Source organism: Ambystoma mexicanum, chromosome 2q (assembly GCF_040938575.1).
Source record: "Ambystoma mexicanum isolate Mex_15411 chromosome 2q, UKY_AmexF1_1, whole genome shotgun sequence".
NCBI lineage: Eukaryota > Metazoa > Chordata > Amphibia > Caudata > Ambystomatidae > Ambystoma > Ambystoma mexicanum.
In genome coordinates this window covers 1,148,004,992-1,148,028,055 of record NC_090924.1, presented here as the reverse complement: position 1 = coordinate 1,148,028,055, position 23,064 = coordinate 1,148,004,992, and the positions used below count along the sequence as shown (strand labels likewise).

At 43.0% G+C, this 23,064-nt stretch overlaps 1 protein-coding gene across 2 annotated transcripts in view; it reads right to left on the bottom strand.

Annotated features, from left to right (window-relative positions):
- COL28A1 (collagen type XXVIII alpha 1 chain) overlaps positions 1-23,064 on the bottom strand; it is a 1,696,952-nt gene that overhangs the window by 53,063 nt on the left and 1,620,825 nt on the right. The window contains exon 36 of one of the 2 annotated variants that reach the window (XM_069648530.1): positions 15,662-16,180. The exons of the other annotated variant lie outside the window; for it this stretch is intronic. The gene's annotated coding sequence lies outside the window, so the exon portion shown is untranslated. Of the gene's footprint in view, positions 1-15,661; positions 16,181-23,064 lie in introns of those variants that run through there. 2 annotated transcript variants of the gene reach the window in all.

The following is a 23,064-nucleotide window of genomic DNA, read 5'->3' as shown; positions in this document are numbered from 1 at the left end:
AGGGCATTTTACATTCACACATGCACATTCCACTCATGACATCACTCACTCTGACATCACTCACGCACAGCATTCAACCACACAGACAAGGAATAAGTAGACAGGCACAAAACGCCTCCTGTCTTTCACAACTACACACACAACACCCCCCGTTTCTTTAGGTGCACGTGCCAGGCTCGGACTGGCCTATAGGCCCATGGCTGAATCAAAAACACAAAATGATGGTGTGGGCCAGTTTGGTTGGTCAAAGTGGACCACTTTTTTGGCCAGTTTGGGCCAGTTTGCTGAGTTAATTAACTCTGCAGCAAGTAGATTTGACCAGTGTTGCTGAATAAATGTGATTTAAAATGCACAATATGCATCACACTTTATAAAAAAAAAAAACCCTGGTTTCTGTTCAGTGTCACAAAAGTAATGAATAGCCATTTGCAACACCTCTCTTTCCCTACGTGCAACAATAGAATGCTTGCGTGCAAAGTGATTTTCAGTCATGTGCACAACTAAGTGCTGCAGTGACCCATGAAATCATGACCCACCATACAAGTGAGTGCAGTGTGGCAAGCTCTCCTTCAAGAAAGACTGCCAATTGCCAAGCAAAGACACCATCAGCATTACAACCTGAGCCATGCATGTCCCTGCTATGCACCCTGTCCAATGTAGTCTTTTCATCCTACACTTCAGGAAGGACATGAAGCTCCTACTCTTCAAAGAACACCTTGACAATCATGCTATTCAACCACAGTCTGCCAACCTAGTGTCCCACTCCCCATCCCAGCACGCTTACCACCTCTGCACCCTTGCTGTAACTGACCGGATGCATCCCACATGTGCAAGGCTCTGCTGCCTCCAAGCTACGCTTGCAATGTATCCATCCAATACACACAAAGCTACATATATTTCAATAATATTCTCCGATCAACGATAATAACGTCATATAGACTTCCATCGTCATCACCCGGCTTTGATACTCAAGACAGAGGCATCATTGGAGGTTACATTATAAGAAGCGATCAAACATGAGTTAGTCAAGACAAGAGCCAATAGCATTGTGGGCAATGTAAATAGGCTACGGTCAGTTAGTCACACTATTAGTATAAATGGTGAAAAGTATCGAATCAAGATTGAGTTTTTTTTTTTAATGAACTGTGTCACTTAAATGATAGAAATTCCTTCCTTTCTATTGCTCTCCCACTTCAGTATGTATCCCTTTTCCCGAATGCTTAAATAGTTTGACAAAACAGGCACTGGTCAGCATTAAACATGTTTTAGACATGTTGATGCTAAACTGTGGTGGCAGTTTTCTCCATTTTCCTGGGACTAGACATATTAGGAGGGTTTATTATATCTGTGTACCAGCCAGAGCTGAGAGGACATGTGTCAAGTTCCTAAATTACAGACTGGGATCAAATTCCAGTTTTCAGCAAGTAAAGTATTTTCTAGCACTGAGCTTTATTTGCCAAATTGCAAGTCCATATAAGTGATTGAGTTTGCAGTGAATGCCTCAATCATAGTGCCCCCATGAATAATACTAGTGTGACCATTCATACACATATCAGTCATTTGTCCATCTTGGGACACTCGTGTGAGCACACGCTTGTAATGTAACTTCCCATTATGCCATAGAATATTAAAGAATGATTTACTTTCTCAGTGATATGAAGTCATCTTCTCTGTTGTCACTTGCAGCGATGTCAAAAACTTATGGAAATGAGGATGGCCTGCATCCCCCACCACACGTCTTTTGCTGCACACAGGGGCAGACCTGAACACCGTGATACAGCATCAATAATGCAATCTTCCCCCAACAGAAGTAGAGCAGCACAGGTACACGCATTGAAAGCATTCGTAGCACACAGAAATTGCACAACATCGGCAGCACCAAGGCCTTATTTCTCATACACGCATAACAGACCAAGCCCTGAGAGCAGTGACATCTGCACATTTACCCTTTGCATCTGATCTCAGGGATCTCAGGGATTGGTGCCTTGGGCGGAGTGTCAAGGGGTGCAAAGGGGCAATTGCCCCCCAGGTTTGCTGAGCTGTTGCCAGAGCTCCAAAATGAAAAAAAGAAAACTGAAAAGACAAAGGGCCTCATTACACGGTAGGTGGTAACCATGGCGCTATTAGTGCCATGGTTGCCGCAGGTATTTTATCGTGTCCGCCTTGGTGGATGGCGGAATTACCGCCCTACTCCAAGGTGAGCGGGGGTGGTAATTCCCCATTCACCAAGGCACTTCCCCATTCCCATTTTTGCCCCCATAGGGCATAATGGGAATGGGGAAGGAGCTAATTACGGTACCGCAAATTGCGGTACCGTAATTAGCACTGAGGTCCCTTTGCGGCACCCTACTTTAACGGCTGGTGAAACCAGCCATTAAGGTCGGGTCCCGCAAAGGGAACTCGTAGTAAGGCGGTAAGGGTTTATCTGTACCGGTGCCCTTACCGCCTACCGTGTAATGAGGCCCAAAATCCTTCCGAAACTAGCCTGCCACAAAGGAACCTAGTGCTGCCAAGCCTGCTTAGATTCTGTGTAAATGGGGCAAGGCATTCATCTTGGGTTTAGCAGTAATGTAGATGTGCCTGGATGGCCCCCACACATGGATCTCCACAATGAGTGAGAGGGAGAGGAGTCTAGGCTGCAGGGGCATGTACATACCACCCCTTGGCAATGCATGCATTTAAATAACAGATTCTGTGACCCTGGATGGTAATGTTGGCACCAATGTTGTCCATACACAACTAGTCTGTTGCAATCCACACCAGTTTATCATGACTCCTGCTTGCTAAGGAAGTAAGGCTCCATATCTTATTAGAATGTGCCCTCGGTTTCATTCTGTGCACATACATAACCTATGTTCTGATGAATTTCTTGGTCAGTGGTGTGTACATACAAAAATAGTTTAATAGCACCCTGAATAGGGGTGTGTACTCGCTCCCTGCCTATTCAATCTTTACGTTTCAGATTTGGGGGATCCTCTGATATCCTCTTCCATTGCTCCCCCAAATTCTCTGAACTACCCGTATTTTGGCTCGCCAATGCAAATATATCCTGTTGTCATAAGCCTGTGGGAACAATTTCTTTTTACTTAAAAACCATTCCCCAACTGCTACTGGAGAAGCCAGTTTCTGCGTTTTATAATGTACTTGCTTTCAACCGGAGAAGTACGCTCCGCAAGACCTACAAGCAATAATAACACCATCATTTGTGAATTTTGTAAAATGGAGGGATGATCCAATCAAGGGACCATCGTTTACTAAACTGCCGTTAGAAAACCTGAGACATTTGTTGTTTTGGAAACTTGTAAATAACACTACTGCACTATCATCAACTTAATTTTATGAAAGACTAACAATTGTTGTAATTGTTTTTTTTTTTATATCCCCACCTCTCTAATATCCCTTCCTTACTACCACCTGCTCCACAAGTTAGACCCCCACACCCCCCCAGACCGGCCTAACCATGCAGGAAGGAGCGGGAGCAAACCAACGGTCTCAAAGTGACTAACGCCACCAACTGTCGCTTGCTCCCGAATCTTCCCTGCCCACTTTTATCCCCAGGAAAGATACACCCCACCCAGGCCACCACTCTGGCCAGTGCATTGCCCAAATTACCCCAGGGCATATGCGTACCCCCCAGGGATTTGGCCTCGTGGTGGCGTGCCCATGTGTTTTTTGTGAAAAGGACAGAGGAAGTCGGTCTTGCGTGATGAGTCACTGCTGGCTGGTCAGTGTGAATCAGAGACCCCGCTCGATGGGACCAGGGACGTATGGTCCAGTCACCAGCTGGCGGTCGCAGAGCTCAGGCCGCGGATGTAGGCATTGATTCACACCTAAGAGTAGTGCATGCTGTGAGGGGAGCAGGGCTAACCACCTCAGGTTAGAGGACGCTGGTACAACAACTTATCGGGTTAATGCACCTGCTGTTTCAGGGGTCTTAAAGGCACAGATGAGTTTAACCCTGACTGGGCCAACTCGACCATTAACCCTTACGGGGTCGAGGAAAAGAATACAAATGAGATGTGTATTATTTAAGTGTAGTAAAAAAGGAATTATTGTACATAGAAGATGAGAATGTCTTGTAGATGGACTTAAAGCTGTTCAGAACTCCACTCTTTTCGCTTTCAGATGAACATGGCACTGGTGAGCCTGGGTGATTTTCCCGCAAGGAACAATTTCTAAAATTGCGTCACATAGGTAAGATTTGACTGCTTTTGAGTTTCACCATTGGCCGTCTCATTTTATACTGGTGTCCGTGCAATGGAGGCGGAAAACTGCTGGAAGTGTGGCTGGGGAGTGGGGGGTCCGCCAGATGACCCACAGAAGTATGCAGGAAGCATTTCTTTTCGGAGGACTCTCGCGCTTGGCAGATAACCGACCAGAGCACAAGCAGGTTTGCATATTGCAAGTGAAACGGATGACTCGGTCGGTGGAGCGCGCCTCAGCCACTGGTGTGGTTTTGCAGCGCTTCGACCGGCCTCGGCACGCCAGCCTGAGGGGTCCTTTGTTTTCAAGAGGGCTGTAGTTGGACGCTGCACAATAAATTAGATTTAAAAGAAGCATTTTTGAAAGACATAGAAGGCATAAAAGAAGCATGTGGGGAAATAAAAGCTGCAAATAAGGTGCATCGGAAGGGATGGACGGAGGCATACGCGTGTGCAGCATGAACTATTTTTAGAGGTGCGGAAGGCATTGCATGAAAATGGCGAATAAAGGACTTTGGGTAACATGAAAAGGGCGCATTGGGAGACATGGATTAAACCACGGACCTAAGAATCATAGGGTTGTCACCTGCCTGGATTTGGTCCAGACTGACCATATTTGCCAAGCAAGACATGCAAGGGGATTTGCAATCATCTAATACCGCTCACAGAGGTAGTGTTGACACTCGGGCCTCTGTGGGTGACCACTAGCAGAAGGAATGGTTTCCCTACTGTACGATTATCACCCTGCTCCTATTTTCTTTACCCTACCCAGCCGGCCTCCACTTTATCTACCCCCACCCAGCCTATCTTCAATCTCTTCCCCAACCACCCTACTCCCACTCTCTCTTCCCCCACTCGCTACCTCCACTCTCTCTACCCAACTCTCTCTAACCCCACCAAATCCATCCCCACTCTTTCTACCCCACCAAACCCATCCCTACTCTCTCTACTGCCACCCAACCTCCCCCACTCTCTACCCCACCCAACCTCACCCACTCTCTAACACTACCCACAATCTCTCTACCACTACCCATCAAACTCTCTCAACAACCCACTCATCCACCTCACCCCACTCTCTACTCCCCTCATCCTTCCTCTCACACACTTGATTTATTTTTTACCCTCTCACTCTTAACCTTTCTCACTCATTTCTCCTCTTACTCATCATCGAGGACACCCTCTCTTAATCATTTCCTCCCTTGCTCTATTCTCCTTCCTTCTTATTCTCTTTCACACCCGCCCCCATTATCGCATCCTCCTTTGAATCTTTGCACCCTCCTTCTTGCTCCCTGGTACCTATAAATGAAAAATGCAAATAACAGCAGTAAACGCCATAACTATTGGCATTGCCAAAGCTTGTTGAATTGTGCGACTGTGATTAATTTGAAAGTATGGTTTCAATGACTTTGGAGTACTACAACACATTTGTGTTTCTAGTTTTTGCAATGTATACATTCCCAAAGTGTCCTTTTTAGGATTTCTTCTTTCCCTGATGAAGACGTTTACAATTCAGTACCAGTCAGTGCTTGGAAAGTAGCCGGGAGATAATTATATAATAATCTACCCATTACTTTCTCACATCGGCTACATGTATTCATGTTAATGTGTCATTTAATTGGTATGGGAATTATGCCTCTTAATTTCTACACAGTGCCCTGTGTATTTTAATTACTCCATATGTTCATTATGTTATTGAATGGTTTGTGCGTATATGGTATTTTTAGACGTGCTGTGAATGATGTTGAATGACTTCCCATTGAATCTTCATATATATTGTGTACTTATGGTATGTACGATTGAATTGTTTTTTTACATGTATTGTAAATACATTTTGCCATTTTTGATTCAGTATCTAATTGTTAGATTGAATTAATTGTTCCAGATTTCATTTTCAGTTTCTCTTTACAAGTAGAATGTTGCCAGTTTGATACCCATTGGGCTGAGCTGATCTGTCCTGAATTCTACAATCTATGAAACCAAATGGAGGAGGTGAGTATCTATGTGTAAAAGTCTCTGGGATTTTACACCAGGCCTATTGTGAGGCCAGAGCTGACCTTGTCTGGTCTTTGGGATTGTTTGAGGCTTTTCACAGTCCACAGACCCGACATCAGGTTCATGGATATCGTGAGACCTGAAATCTCTTGTTACTTTTGATTGTATGTTCACGGGCAAATCAGCAGACGCGGGAGCCTGCATGGCGCAGACAAGCCTGCAGGAGACATCTTGCTGCTTAAACAGAGTGTTGGTCTCTGTGTGCATGTTCTTTGAATTTAAAGGCACCCAGGTGAATTCCCTGAGGGTCAGGGATTGGGGTCGAAGGAGATGAAGTCTGTGTTGTAGTGGTGTGTTCATGGAACCCGGGGATCGTGGGATTAGTGGTTTTCATGTGATATGATATGATATGATATGGCATTTGTAACGCGCCTATACACAAGTGTTTCAAGGCGCGAAATACTTAGTAAATAGATAGTAATACTTTGGGAAGAAGCAACAGTGCAGGGTTTGAGGGTATCCCCCATTTGCTGCCTAGAGGTCTGCCATCCTGGTGCCTATGGGCGACCCTGGCCCCCAAGACCAACCCACTCCTGGTACCCAATGTCAAGCAGGGGACCTTGTTAAAAGGAAAACAGTAGAAACCCTAATCTGCATTTAGGAATAATTTAGGCAATTTCATAGCAAGATTTCTTTCTGTATGAGAATATCTGCGAATATCTCTTTTTCACCACATCTTTAACATGAAAGACAAAGTCCAATTTAATTCACCAAAGTGAAAGCTAAAATAGGGAAACATGTGTTCACTTCGGTATAGAGAAACTGTTTACTTTTACATCCCATCCAAAGCATGCTCATGTTAAAACTGTTCCGATTCAACCGAGCAAACAATTAAAATGCTTACCTCATAACACAACTTTGTTATGCAAATACAACTCATTTGTTCCATTTACTTTATTCACTATTGCTTCACTGCCACTAACTTCAAAACCTTCATTGGTGTTGCCACTATATGCGAATAGCCTTGTAGACCTCGGCAGGGGTCAGAGGTCAGGTCAAGTGGTAGATTTGGTCCAAAGGTCCCAGTGCCCAGCTATGCTAAAATCATGCAGCAGGCACTGGAGAAAGTGTATTGAGTGTGGATTGGAAGGAGGATTCACCCTCTTTACGGTGACTTCCTGTTGATCATGCAGTTGGTTCTTGAAGGCCTTTCTACTCTGAGGACCCAATGGTCAAACATAAGGGAATTTCAGGACCCATGGGTGGATGTGTCAGAATGTGAGCTGCTGATTAACATTCTTCTTTAAAGCTTCCTTCTGGGCAGACCAGTGGCCCCAGTGGGGGTTCCTCCTTGGGATCTTCCCTTAGTGCTCAAGACTCACAGTTCTCCCATTTTGGGCCCTTCAGGAGATTCATCTCAAATTCCTCACTCTTATGATGGTCTTCCTGGTAGCAATCACATCAGCTAGGAGACGTTGGCCTATGTTCTTTCCAGTGGATTCTCCTCCCACAGATTCCTCATTTTAGATATACAATCAGCAGTAGCAGTCGGCATCAGAAACTTTTTTCACAGTAGAGGGCTTACTGTGACCAGCTCTGATGGTCCAATCTATGGCTCTGGAGGTCACAAACACAGTGCATTTATAGAGCTCTTGATGCCCCATTTTCCACAGTTTACCTTTTTCCTTTTAAACAAAAAATATGATCTTCTTTACTTCCCTGAAGATCGGATGAGGTTTCAATATCCTGGGTAGTCTCGGATGGCAATGAGGCATCTTTGGGAGGAGAATCCAACCAAAAAAACCTTTCCCAGGGTAAGTAATTTATTCTAATGTATTGGATCCTCCCACAGATTCTTCATTGTAGATGCTCTTCCATAGCAGTGCAATGTTCTTGGAAGCGGGAAGGCCGCTAGGACGAGACTACTAATATAGAAATTCTCTTGAACCGGCCTTTCAAAATGAGCCTCCAGATTCGACTATGTATCCAAATAATAATGCTTTGTGAAGGTATGAAACTAGGACCAAGTGCAGCCTGCTGAATGTCTGTGCCCCCCGCCCCCTTTTCAACACCAGTGTGGCTGACAAGCCTCTTTGTGGATGGGGCCTTGAGGCATTTCCTTACTTGCTAACATGTAACATACATTTTGTGATGCACAAAATGATCACTCTGGAAATTGTCTGCTTAGAAACGTGCAACATCCTGCAAAACCAATTAAGTTATTTGTCCTTAAAACATTATATAGTGCTGGGCATTATTGCGCATGATGACCTCTTCATGTCCAGTCTGTGGCACCTCTCTTCCTCTTTAAAAGAGATAAGGTGGAGGATAGATCAGATTTGGTTCAGATGGAACTCTGAGATTATCTTGGGCAGGAAAGCAAGTTGAACCCAAATCATGACTCTTTCCTTACGAAGAATTAGGTAGGAGATTTCACCAACATAGCCTGCAACTCATTGCCCTTCCTTGCCAAGCTGATCGCTGTCAGAAAGAAACAGCTACAGCACTGGCAACCTCATCATGAAAGAATGGATGGGCTCAAATAGTGAGTCCATAAAAAATGTAAGAGCAAAGTCCAAATCCTATCCTGGGAATCACAAATTGATGTGGGCAAAACATATTAACTAAAGCTTTTAGAAACTGATTATCTGTGGGAATGGAAACATAGGATCCTTGTTCAGGCATCCTTGTGAAGACTGATACTGCTGCTAAGTATTATTTAACCGGGATAATTAGTGAAACACAAAAGAAACTGTGGCACTTAGGCTGTGGAACTGACCAACGGGTTCATACCCCTTTCTCCCCACCAGGGGTAAAACCTCATCCAGTGACAGCTGTAAATGGTTTTGGTGGCAGGCCTCTCCTCCTTCCTCCAGAAAAACCTAGTCCCTGTATCTCAACCTGTCAGAAACCAAGCATTCAGGTTGAGAGTGTTACGATCTAGGTGAACAATTTGCCCACACTCCAACTGAGAGAAAAGGGCCTCAAACTTTAGAAGGCATTGAGGAGGACACATGGTTAAGTTGAGAAGATCTGAGTGCCACATCCTTTAAACCAATCCTGGGGCAATTAGAATCATCATGTTCCTGAATCTCCATAATCTCTTGAGAACTTGTGAGATGACTGGAATTTGGGGAAAGGCATAGAGAGAGGAAGTCAAAGTTCCAATCCACTGGAAACCGGTCCCCCAAATGCCCCTCTCTGGGGAAATTCCCTGGAGCAGACATGCTCACATTTCCTGTTGATACTGGAGGCAAACAAGTTCACCTGTGGCAGCTTTACAGATGTCGAAGTTGCCTTTAAGGGCCTCCTGACATTGTTCCTACATGTGGGATGCTGAACCTTGCCTGCTCAGGGAATTCATCACTCTCCCTTTCAAAGAGATGGGCTACCAACATTAAGATGTAATTTTCCAAAGCACAAAACAAAAGCTTCCTGCAACAGGGGCAGAGACATTACACCCCCTCTCTTCTTGAGGTAATGCATGGCAACTGTGCTGCCCATCAGGATCAGGGCATTTATTCCCTGGGCAGAAGGAAGGAAGGCTATCAGTGCAAGCCCGAATAGCCACTGCTCCAATTGATTGATGTGTAATCTGGGCTCCACCAATTACTACAGCCTGCTCAACTTGAGCTTCCTCAGGTGAGTGCCCTGGCCTTTCAGGGAGGCCTCTGTAACCTGTGATGGCATCATAAAGTACGACACAGACAACAGACTTCAAGTTTCAACAAAACATGTTTATTTAACTGAAATGTCAGGATGGTTAAAGGCCTAACATGCCCTATGTTAATATGGGATTTCCCTACTGAAATTACACTAAGGAAACTCTGTGTCAAGGAGTTCTACTTAAGTCTGTTCATGTCCAAAACCTATCCTTGCCCTCACAACTATATCAGACCAATGTGTAGGGATGTCAAACTCAAAAAAGTTGTTGGTACTCTTGTTCAAAGGAGGTTTGCCTGGCATTTTGGTGCTGGACTGCCCTTGTGGGCGGGACAAAGACTTTGCAAAAACTCTATAAATCCATCGAGGTCTGGATGACCAACAATCGGGTATGTCTTAATGCTAAGAAGACAGAATTAATGATCTTTGGAACCAACACAGCCTGGGCCAAATTAAACCACTGATATGAGTCTTTCAACATCAAGTCCCAAATAAAGGTCGTAAAGAAAGTTAAAACATTGAGGATGTACATGGACGCAACCCTAAGTTCAGAGGCCCAAGTTATGCAACTGAACAAAAATTGCTCCTACTACCTGAGACTCTTACGTAATGCCCATATCTAAGTGAGGAAACCTGTGCCACCACGGCAAGAGCAACCATTCTGTCCAGATTATGGTAATGCCCTACTATTAGGAGCTAACAAAGGGCATATTGCAAAAGGCCAAGAAAATACAAATTAGGGCTGTAAGAATGATCAAAGAAAAAAGGAAAACAGAACACATCAGTGAAGAAAGGAGAGACCTAGACTGGCTCACCATTGGAGACAGAATTAATTTCAAGGCCTTTACCTTAACACATAGGTGTGTGCACGCAAAAGCCCGGCTTCACTAAAGACGAAACTGGTTGCCTATGTACCGGGTCGTGCCCTCAGATCGGTTGCCCAAGGTCAACTCGCAATCACTAGATTTAGAAAAACAAATGGATTAGGCAAAGCAGTGCACACCCGGGCGGCGGTCTTATGGAATAAGCTTCCATTTCCAATCAGATTAGAGCCCTCCTAAAGCATTTTCCGCGGAAAGCTCAAGACCAACCTGTTCAGAAAAATCCCCCTTTCCACTCTAGACCCTACAACAACTTATCGTTCTATGTTGTCTTGTAATACGTATGTATAAAGTCCAACTGTGTTAGTGTTGGTGCCCCGATGGCTGTGGGCTCCAGCGTGGTAGAAACAAACAAACAAATAAATAAATAAATAAATAAATAAATAAATAAAAGACTGATATGCAAATGGATATTCCTCCTTTGTGAAAAATACATTGAGAAAAAAGCGATGGATGCAGACTCTCACAGTGGGAAAAAAACACAGAACAGGTTATCATGCCATGTTCTTTCTAGAGAGGGGTGCCTACTACCTTTTTTGTATCATTGCAAGGAACTTAGGGTTGGTCACCTAAGTTACCTGGCGGAACCCAGATGTGGAACACTTGCTCACTGTGCTCAGTGAGGCACAACTCTACCTTACTGATGAGGGTATCACGTAATAATATCCCTTTAAATTTTTTTTTATTGAATTAGTTGAATTTAATCAACCATACAATAATAACATTTGCACATCATAAATAATTTCACAATAAAAATCAGTAATATAACAGTCAACTGCATAATTCTATTCATACATTTGAAGAATCAGTTAAAGAAAGACAAGAGAAAAGAATAAATCAGTCATAAAAAGGAAAAAAAGAAAAAAAGAAATAAACCAATATCAACAGATTTGCAATTCATGATCTTTACATATATATACTCGTAATTCATTCCTGGTACATTCATAGTTCGTGGTTTGTTGGTAATTGTTTCTGCGCATGCATTTACAGTCAATAATGATACACTTATTTGCAATAGGTCCGTCAAGACAGAATATATATCCGTCTTGAGAAAGGCACTATACAGTGGGCTCTGGTGTTAAATTGAGACTCAATAGAAAATTTACTGTGGCATATTGTATCATTGGCTTATTGCAGCTGAAAATAATAGTCCAACGTGTATCTTCACTAAGATTTGAAAAATATTGGCAATGTTTCCCAAAATGTTTCTGTCTCTGAGAAATCAGGCAAAGACACTGAGTTATGAGGTGCTGTAGAGTCTCAGGAATACCTTTTGTGGCACAAAACCGACAAATATTATCGCCTACAGACATTAGTCGCTGTTTCATTAAGACCTCTCGAGTCAGCCATAGATTAAAGCGTAGACGCATAATTGCGTGTCTATATGTCGGAGTCAGGGATCTTAGTAGATACGAAGGCAAGGTTTTTAGTTTTTTGGGTGGAAATCTATCATAGTCGCCTCCCTTGTATTGTAAGCATTTGTCAAGTGTATTTATCCAGTCTGCCTGGTACAACTTTATTTTAGCTTTGGTCGGAGAGGTGACTAAAAGTCCAAGTGTAAAATCGGCATTTCATAAAAATGCAGTTGATTTTACTACTGAGGTCGAGAGAAGTCATTTCCTAAATAATGCACATAATCTCCAGTTGTAGGTGGCCCGAAGGGAAAGCAGGCCCAGCTCGTACCTAATCCAGGCATTTGGGACACAACTTGGTAGATGCAAAATTCGTTTCCAAAATGTGGCTTCCCATTTGTCAAATTCAGAGGCTGTGATACTTAGTAATGTTTCTAGCCCATATAATAGGGCCGGGATTGCCTTCTGAATCCAGTAGATCCAGGCTGGCTTGATAGAAAATTTGCCAAATTTTGCCATGATTATATTAGCTTGTGCTATTGCTGTGTCAAGCTTTCTCTCAAGCCACTCCAACTGGGAATTCACATTAGCAGTACCCTCAAAACACATACCCAAATAGATATAATGTGGGACTGTTTGTAATTCTACTTGATCAATTGTTCATATAAAACGCCTTGACCCTGTTTTTTTCGGGCTATAGGTAACAATTTGCGTTTTTTTAGTATTAACTCTCAGGTGGTTCAGATGGATATATTGTTGGAAGGATGTTAGAAGAATTTGTAAGCCAATCTGGGTTTTGGCAATTAAAACCAAATCGTCTGCATACATGAGTGCCTTGATGGTATGTACACCCAGTTTTGGAGAATCAGACTGGATATCAGTAAAAGCATCTTGAAGATGGACGATGCTAACAGACATCCCTGTTTGAGTCCTCTTGCTGTTTTTATTAATGTGGATAATACTCCATCAAGCGAGAGTCTGACTCGAATAGATGTGTCTGAGTGTAGAGCATAAATCAAATCATAAAGCACCTTGGGACAGTGGTCTCTGATTAGCTTTCTAAACAGTAAAACCCTGGAGATCGAATCGAATGTTGAATGCAAATCTACGAAAGCAAAAAACACTGGTTGTTTCATGGCTTGACATTTGGCTTTGATTGCGTTTAGACAGACCGAATTGATATTGGTCCCCATTCCCGCAACAAAGCCCGATTGGCATGGGTCTCGTAGATTTTCCACAGTCCAACTATTGAATTCTCGAAGCATTATTTTTTTGAATATTTTCCCTGGGGCATCTAGTAATGCAATGGGCCTGTAATTTTCAGGCAGGGTACGATCACCTTTCTTAAAGATCGGGATGATGATTGAAGTTTTCCACGATTCTGGTACCCTGCCCGATTGTAGTACTAATTTAAAGATTTTATCTAGTATCACAGACCACTCAGGGGGATTTATTTTCAGCGTCATGTTGGAAATACCATCCGGACCAGCAGCGCGCGAGGAGCTTGCTTGTTGAATCTTAGATTCAATGGAGGATGGAGAGAAGGCTAAATGCCAACCTGTTGAGTCTGGGATGGTATATTCACATTCAACAAATTCAGGATCAGCATAGAGTCTAGAGAAGTATTTGACCCAAGTGTTTTCTTTGACAGCAGACAGTTGGGCATTAGCCTGTCTGAAGCCAGTGTGATTGTTCAGGAGTGACCACATTTGAGCTGAGTTTTTATTGAGCATGGCAATGGCCATGTGTTCACTATCACGTTGATATGTAAGGTATTTCCTCGATTTAATCCAGTTTTTGTAAGTGCATTTGGCATACCTTAGGTCATTCTGACAGGTTGTCGATCCTATCGCGATGATAGCTCTTCTTTGTTTGCGATAGGCCACACGAGCAGCCTGTATGTCATGATCAAAGACATGTCAATGTTTACCATGAGGATTCAACTGTCATTTGAAAGTGTTTGTAAAAAGGAGTAGTAGCTCAGTGTATTGGAGTGGCGATGGTGATCCAGCATTTTCCAATACAGATATACCATAAGCTGACACAGTTCTAGGAGACCAGATAACTCGTGTTTTGGCAGTGTTAGCTAGCACTGGTTGCAATCTGCTGGGTCTTTGGTGTGCAACAAACTCACCTCTGATGCTTAGCGATAGCAGTTTATGGTCGCTGTTTGAGGAAACAAGCATGGATAAACTTGTCACCGAATGAAAAAGCATAGAGTCAACATAGATGTAATCAAGTGTGCTGCAACTGTTGCTTCTAAACCAGGTTGTATTTGCTGGTATATCACCAGGGGTAGCCCCATTAATCATCACGAAATGTCTTTCTTCCATGTAAGCAGTCCATCTACGGACTTCTCTCAAATGACGATTAGATGCCCAACAATCTAGATTTAAGTCGCCTAAGATCACTGTGTGTGTTATGTTGCTAGGGATATTAATTAGGTGCAACATCTTACTTAGAGTACCATAGAATGCTTCATCAGAAAGACCCATAGGGTTACGATATAAGTTAACCAAAGCCAAGCACCATGTGCCCATTTTAATTTCCACCAATTGCAAATAAGCATTTTCCGCAAACCATTCATTAATTTCCAGACCCATCTTTAGATTCACAGCCACCAATAGGCCCGACGACAGGGCGGCCACCTGTTGATAAAGCTGGTAACAGAGCCACGTCATAACCATCCCAAATTGGCATAGATGTAAGCCATGTTTCCTGAAGTGCGATGATATGGAATTTAATGGCAAACTCTTTAAAGGATGAGTGTAAGTGAGAATGTGCTCTAGTGTTCCAACTCGCGAGATTTAAAGTGGAGGGGGTGGAGAGTGTTGGTGGTTAACATGGCTATTTCCCTACTTGGGCATAATCTCTAGTAGCAGAGTTATATGCACTAACATAGATATTAGGTTTTAGAGACACATTGTAACTTTTTGGAGGCGCTTGCTCAGGTTCCAAGGCCAATAGGAAACCCATGTTAAAAAGGGACATTTTCTCTCTCCAGATTACATTAGCATCCACTCCTGAGTGCAACCATAATCTAATGGTAGAATTGGTAAATTCTGAGATGAATTCAACTTGCGCAATGTCTTTGGAAAATACATCGCACAGATTTCTAATATCGCTAAAGATGTTCAGCACACTTCTACGATTGAGTACATACGAAGGGAAGTTACGATCTCTACACTTCAAAATGAAAGAGTGCCCTGAATATTTCTGTTGGAGATCCAATTGTGGAGGGCGCTCTTCACCCCCATTGCATGGGATTTTGTGTGTGTGTGGTGTTCTCCCTCCCCCACTCTCTCATGATTCAGAGGCTCTGTATGTTTGCCAAAACCAAAAGAAGATAGAGCTGCTACTGCCCAGGTTAATCTCCAATTATTGTCAATAAATGAAACAATTATGTAGTAAGTATTGGGAAACCTGGTATATTGGTACTAATGGTTGAAATCCCTAAGTTTATAACCCATGGGATTGTCCAGAAAGAAAAAAAGGGTTTGAACAAGGAAACTCACATACAACAAAGGCTGTGAACATACGTGGTTTGTATTAAAACAAAAACATTAAAACAAGAAGCATTTGTAGACATCATACATGTGGCAAAATTCAACAATCTTGGAAAAAATAAAGACTAAAAACAGAAATTAAAGTTTTGCTTCAGTACATAAGTAAATTTGAAGTACTGAACATACACCATACGGGCTCTTTAGTGCTTATTAAATGGAAAGTACAAAACATCTCCCGTAAGGAAGAGGTACACAGGTGAATATGAGTGTCAAACCTAACCCGTGTGGAACACATGTAGAAATCCAACAAACATTATGTTCAATAGAGTAGCTAATATTCAAAAAATCATCTCATCTAGCAGGTGCCAAAAGCATCTCATCTAACAGGTGCCAACGTGACAGGGGAAACCTAGTCAGATTCTCGATGTCGAGTACTGGCCTGACAGTAAATGATTCTTAGTGTCTTTGGTTTGAAACACATGGTACACGTTTCGGCGGAAGGATTATCCGACTTCTAATTACATCAGTGGGATAAATATTTTTTTCTTTACAAGAACCGCCTCATCAGGGCAAATAGGTGGCCCCTGTAAGAAGAAAAGCAAAAACAAAAACAAAAGAAAAAATAGGTAAGAAATTGTTAAGTTTCAAGACCTTAATTCTTTCTGGACATAACTGGGTTAAATAATACCAACAATTATATTGTGCAAAGAAACCGGATAACCGGTATTGTAAAGAATACTCAATGGAGTAGAGGGCCAGCATGTATGTATGTATGTATGCCAGCCTCATTGGTTAAAACCCCATGTTCAAACAGATATGCATCAACCATTTGTTTAATAGATGCAGCCATGTTTTGCATATGTTCTGCTTTAGATGGAATTATGTTAGAGTCAGTAAGAGACAACAAGGTGGTGTTCATTAACGGGACACTTGGAGATGACAGCTGAGGTTTTTTTCCTGATGTCAAGGCATCTACCAGTTGGTTCAGGGGAGAATGTGGGAGAGGCAATGTCACCGTAGATATGCTTCTTTCAGAATTAGGTGCATTAGTATTAGTTACCAGACCCACTGTCTCAGATACCAGCCACAAATCCTTGTTATGTAACTTGGTATTTGTAGCAGGCGCTGTGGGCAGTGGCGGTGGAATTGTGCCACCAATGGCCTGAAACGGTTTTTTGGGCTCTTTAATATTAGGCATATTTTTTGTCTTTTTTGTCATAACTCTCAGGCCTTTGATTTTAGGCTGTCTAATGCTAGGCTTCATGCGAGAGAGTTTTTTAGATTGCTGGTTAGATCCCATTTGAGGTCTTGTCTGAGAATTACATCTATCTATCTCTGGGTCAGCCAGATTTGATGAAAGGTCAATATATGATAAGTCTTCAGTAATGTGTGGTGGTACCCCTGCAACAGGCATGTGATGGGTTAGTTGGGCAATGATTACCAAACTCTAGTTGAGAGCACTTTGTGCTTAGTGCTTCGAGAAGCTTACGATTGGCAACCAGGCCATTAGCAAGATCCTCCAAAATCGCAGTTTGCTTATTAAATTTGTGATCTAATGTGTCAAAGAGTTTAAATAGACCCTGTACTGATGAATTTATTGCTGCGAACGCCAGTTCCAACATGGCAGTATTAATTGCCGGTGACGCCAGTTGTTCTTTGGCAGGAAGAGGTTTATGGCAAGCTCGCGGTGTATGATGAACAAAGGAGCGAGATGCAGAGCGTGAGAGAGATATTGAAGAGGAAACAGATTCAATCATGCTTTTGCATGATTCTATTTCATTCATAATGGAGATTGGTGATTCACATTGTGAAGCACATATCGATATAGCAGAGTCATCGCATGAGCCCAGACAAAAGGGAATAGGAGTTGAGGCTATTGGCGTGGAATTGATAGTGACAGCTCGGACGGCTTTAACGGAATTCAGAATGGTTTGGTCTGATACCTGATTGTGTATGATTGCTCGATCACCTGGGGATCTCTGCTCTTCAACACGAATAAGGGGTGTCAAAGGTAACCCTTTATTTATTTCTGTATTTCGAGAGGGGAAACACTCAAAAAAGGTATTATTCAGGCTGATGCCTGCTCTCCGAGTTTTATGAGGTGTAAGCATGGTTGCAGCCTTCGTTGAACAAAACGGCTGTTTTTGAACAACTAGTGGAGCTTCACTTAGTGTTTTGATAAACTGGTATATCAGTTGTCAGAGTATACATTTTAGACAACCAGCGCAAGTAATAATGCTGAAATTTGATTCAAGTGTTTGCAATTTGTCCACAAAGTGATTTGACAATTAAAGCAACATGTATTCTATGAAAGTAATGCAGTATGCTCACAAGGTGTTTGTAAGGAAGACACTGGGAATGACAGGGTCTAAGCTGCAGTATCGCGGGGAAACAAAGGAGCGGCGCTTTATCCGATACTTTGCACCGTTTTGGACTCGAAAGAGCTAGTCTGTGACCCAGAATAGATTACACAATTCTATCCTCTTTTTCCAACAGTGATGCCACCACTGTGTTTCTGCACTAAGACGTTAGATTGAGATTAGTGGCCCCCGCGCCGCACACCTCGAACAGCAAACAGTACTTGATTGTACTTGCACAGGTGCGCAGGCTCACAAGAAGATAAAGGGGCATGTTGGGGTGTGGCCACCACGGAGGAGGGGTTGACAAACAGCTGTCCTGGAGAGAAAAACAGAGAAGGGAGAAAATAAACACAAAGAAAGGAATAGAACGAGTATTTTCTAGTCACTTCACAGTGCTCATAAGCACTACATCCAGGAGGCACAAAGCGTGCAAGCACTACGTCCAGGTGCACAGAATACACAGTTCGGGCACAGCGTGCCAACACAGTCATCTTTTTCTTTGTCCTTTCAAGGACAGGCAAGGGGCAGTGTTGCCTTCAAAGACGTCCTCCAGGCCGTGAGTCAGACGCGCCTCAAGATTCAATGCAGGTCCAAATGTGCTGTAGAGAGCCGCTCGTCGTGGCCGTCCAGCAAACAGTACTTGATTGTACTTGCACAGGTGCACCTTTAAATAATTTCGTTGTACAAAATATCGGTGTGAAAAATGCACCTCACACACATATTTTTGGTCATCTCAATATTTTGATTTCACTATTGCCGCCATAGACCTAATGAGTGTATGTGTGCGCACATGTGTATTTAATTGAACGGGATAGGCTTTCCGTCTTGCATTTCACGATGTGTGGCCTCATACGGTTCCTACAGTGCCCACATGTATATGGCTGCTGTTCCATACGTCACGCAGTACCTACCTACTTGTCAAATGAAGATACGAGAGAGTCCCTACAATAAAGTTCACCCGCTGTCTCATGAGAGTACCTCTGGCCTGGTAGTTAGACTGATTAGCCTAATTAAGTTCTCAGTAATGCCTCTGCTATGTCGCAGGCAGAAACCGCCGGGAGACCCGGATGAGCTGAAACAAGAGAGCCTCGTCGGGTTCATTGGGTGGTTAGAATTGCACCAACTTGTTAAAAAAGAATGATCCAGGAACATAGAACTGCAAATAAACTTATTTTTTTAACGTGCTCCCAGTTGACTTAAATCTTTCTTATTTTCTGCTTCATTTAACGAAAACCTTTGCATTAGAAATTATATGTGACAGGCTCACCTTTAATATGAAATAGCCTCTTCTTGTGTGCCAAGCCTGCACCTTGTCGGTTTCCTCCCTTCAACACATGTTGAGCTCATTAACTGACACAGTAGCTGCTTTCTTTCACACTTGGCTGCTCGCGCTATGGCAGGTTTCTTTGTACTCGAGACATGCGTCGTGTTTACATTTCACAGTAATTGACAAGATTTTCCTTCACTGAATTCAAATTGCACATTGTATGCCTATAAACAGTTTATTGTTACACTGATAGATGTTCAACAGTTAGTTAAATGGTTCTCATTTTATTTATTCTGCATGACATTAGCACGGCCAAATCACTGTGAAATTTTGTAATGGAGACATTTTCTCAGGGATATTTCTACATGGGACCATGATGAGGCCCAACAAGGCTAAACCATATATCTGGAGTTCCTGTTGGTACTCTTGTTCAAAGGAGGTTTGCCTGGCATTTTGGTGGTGGACTACCCATGTGGGCGGGACAAACACTGATATGCAAATAGTTATTCCTCTTTTGTGAAAAGTACATTGACCAAAAAGCGATGGCTGCGGACTCTCAAATGGGAAAAAACACAGAATAGGTTATCATGCCATGCTCTTTCTAGAGAGGGGCGCCTGCTACCTTTTTTGTATCTTTGCAAGGAACTTAGGATTGGTCACCCTAAGTTACCTGGTGGAACCCAGACGTCGACCCCTTGCTCACTATGCTGAGAGGCATAGCTCCACCGCAGTGATGAGGTCCAGCAAGGCAGAAACATGTGTCTGGGGTTGCTGTTGGTACTCTTGTTCAAAGGAGGTTTGCCTGGCATTTTGGTACTGGACTCCTTTGTGGGCGGGACAAAGACTGTGTCTCAGGAGGATAGCTCAGGGGCAACGTTCTTGCCTTGGAAGCAAGACGACACGAAGCAACTCAAGTTCGATCCCCGGGTCCACGCTTTGAAACCTCTGGGTATTGAGCACGTTAGAAATAACCTATCATATCATATGCAAATGAATATTCCTCCATTGTGAAAAGTACATTGAGCAAAAAGTGATGGTTGCGGACTCTCAAAGTGAGAAAAAAATCACAGAACAGGTTATCATGCCATGTTCTTTCTAGAGATGGGCACCTGCTACCTTTTTTGCATCTTTGCAAGGAACTTAGGGTTGGTCATCCTAAGTTACCCGGGGAAACCCAGACGTGGGCCCCTTGCTCACTGTGCCTAAAGGCACAGCTCCACCTCACTGATGGGGCCCAACAATACTGAAACATGTATCTGGGGTTGCTGTTGGTACTCTTGTTCAAAGGAGGTTTGTCTGGCATTTTGGTGCAGGACTGCCCTTGTGGGCGGGACACAGACTCATATGCAATTGGATATTCCTCCTTTGTGAAAGTATATTGAGCAAAAAGCGATGGCTGCGGACTCTCAAAGTGGGAAAAGAAAACACAGAACAGGTTATCATGCCATGTTCTTTCTAGAGAGGGTGCCTGCTACCTTTTTATGTATCCTCAAAATAAACTGTGTTTAACTCAAACTTCTAAGCTTCTTCCAGCTCACAGCTTTCTCTCAGCCCCCCTTCCCCACTTATAAGAAAGTTCCATGAAAGAAAAGTCTCAAAGGTTACCTTCTTCAGTTCAAGGCAATATAGCTCAAGACCAATCCTTGGGGTTCCCTTCCCCAAGTTTTAAGTAGCACAATCCAGAACAAAAAGGGACTCGGGATTCTGTTCCCAAGACAATAAGTATAGTTCAAAAGTGTTGCTTTAGTTTTATTGAGCTTGTTTTGTAATGTAGTTAGGAGTAAAACCCAACATAGGCCAAAAATAAATGGGAGGAAATAGACTGGATCCAGACTCTTGTTAAAATAAGATCAGGGCCTAATCCGAATCCTCTCCAAATGTCAGAAAGGAAACTGGGCTTCCTCAGTAAATATCTAATAAAGTTCCCAGATTGGAGACTGAGGAACACATTTCTGAGATTAAGATTAAATATTTTACATACTGGGGAAATTCTAGCAAGAAGAGGAATGGGGGCATTAGCCCTGAAGTTGTGTCAGTCTTGTGCTAAGCCAGAAAATCAATCCATCAAACATCTGATGATGGAGTGTGAGGGCACAAGAAACTCCAGACAACAGTTCTTCAGCAGGTTCACTTTTGATTCAACGTACTGGGTACATGACCATTTTTGGGAAAGCCTGATTGATGGTCAATCACAACAAAAGACGATTGCTGTAGTTAAGAAGCTGGAGGACTGTAAGATAGAACTAAAATCTAAAATGTCTGTTTGGGGGTCTGAAGTGAAATATGTTGCCCCCGAGGAATGCCAAAGTTTGGACAATTGATTTCCTGCGGAAGTTTCCTTTCTGTCTCCTGAGTTTCCGCTCTTTTCCTCTTTTTCTCTCCTCCAATTTGTTCTCTAGTCTGTCTTTCCTCCTGTCCTTTTTTGTAAGAGCCGAAGGTTGAAAAATTGTTTTATCTGTTTTGGATTTATTGCCTTTTAAGCTTTTGGTTGTATTCTCAGCTTAAATACTTTGTACGTTTGTGAAAGGTTAAATTCTTGTAACCATATACAATAAAACATTTTTTTTTAAAAAAGTAATGTATTTAGCTCTCACCGATTAGGATTCTCTGGTCAAGTGCAGTTGTCAGACCACACGGTACACCCATCACAGGTCATGCAAGCAGGACCCCAGGACTTCTCAGTCCAACATACACGTTCCTTGGCACTTGCTCCTGTGCACCAAGTCACTCTTACTTGACTCTGCTGTGCTGGTCCCCTGGCTTTTAGGTTGAAATGTTATATCCTTTGGCTTTTCCTGAACTGCCTCGTGCCCCTGCCACCATGTATCACACACCCTTCGCCAAGTATCTGTCTTGCCACACTGCATTCATCCATTGAAGCTCATTGTTCATGCGTTCTTTAGTCTTTATCAGAGTCAGTTGTAAGGTTAGATGCCATTTCGTGTGAAACACAGCTTTACTATGATTTGAGTTTCAATTCAGAGTTCAAAAATATTTTTATGTTTATTAATCAAATGCAGGTTTGTAGGCACACTTCCATTGTTTCACGGTAAAATTGTTTTAGAGTTCGCAATTCTATGTGTTTGTTTATTTCAAAGGGAAGTTTTACCTATAATACAGTGTTCAGAAGACAGTCTCATATAGGTCAGTGTTCAGAATATCTGTGTTTCTTTGTAATGCTAAGTGTGCATATAGTTTGGCGTTTAGCATACCTTGAGTTCTTGCAATGTTAAGGTTTCATGTAGTTCAGTATTCAGTATACCTTGGTTTATTGCAAGATTACATTTTCATATAGTTTGTCATTCAGTATGTGGACCGGCAATTACCTGCGGTCTTGCTCGGAGCTCCCCAGTGCCTGTGTGTCTCTCTGACACTCACCAGTGGTCTGCTCATGTTGCATGTGGGTCATCCCGGATCTCACTGGTGTTCGTGTGTCCCTCTGACACTGATCAGCAGCCTACTCCCAACAGATTCTACTGCAGTCTCCCCTCCACTTCTGGGGCAGGGAACACCGCCAGTGCGAGCCATGCTTGCTGCTTTTTACAAATGTGGATAGCGTTCTTTGAGGTCAGGGTCTGATGGCATCCAGGGTTGGCGTCCATTTCCACCACGACTGTGCCACGAAGAGCGGATTCCCTGCTGGTGTATCTGCTTCCCCTTCACAGCTCTCTTTGCTGGTTCTCCTTGTGTGCTCTCTTTCTCCTAGTTAGTTGCTCATTTTATGCATCTACAGTCCTCTGACAGGCTACAGGTGTGTCAGGTTAATTAAACGTGCCAGACCATAGTTAGGCAGACATCCCTGACGACCTTCCCAGTGTTTGGGATGCAGCTTCCTCGTCTC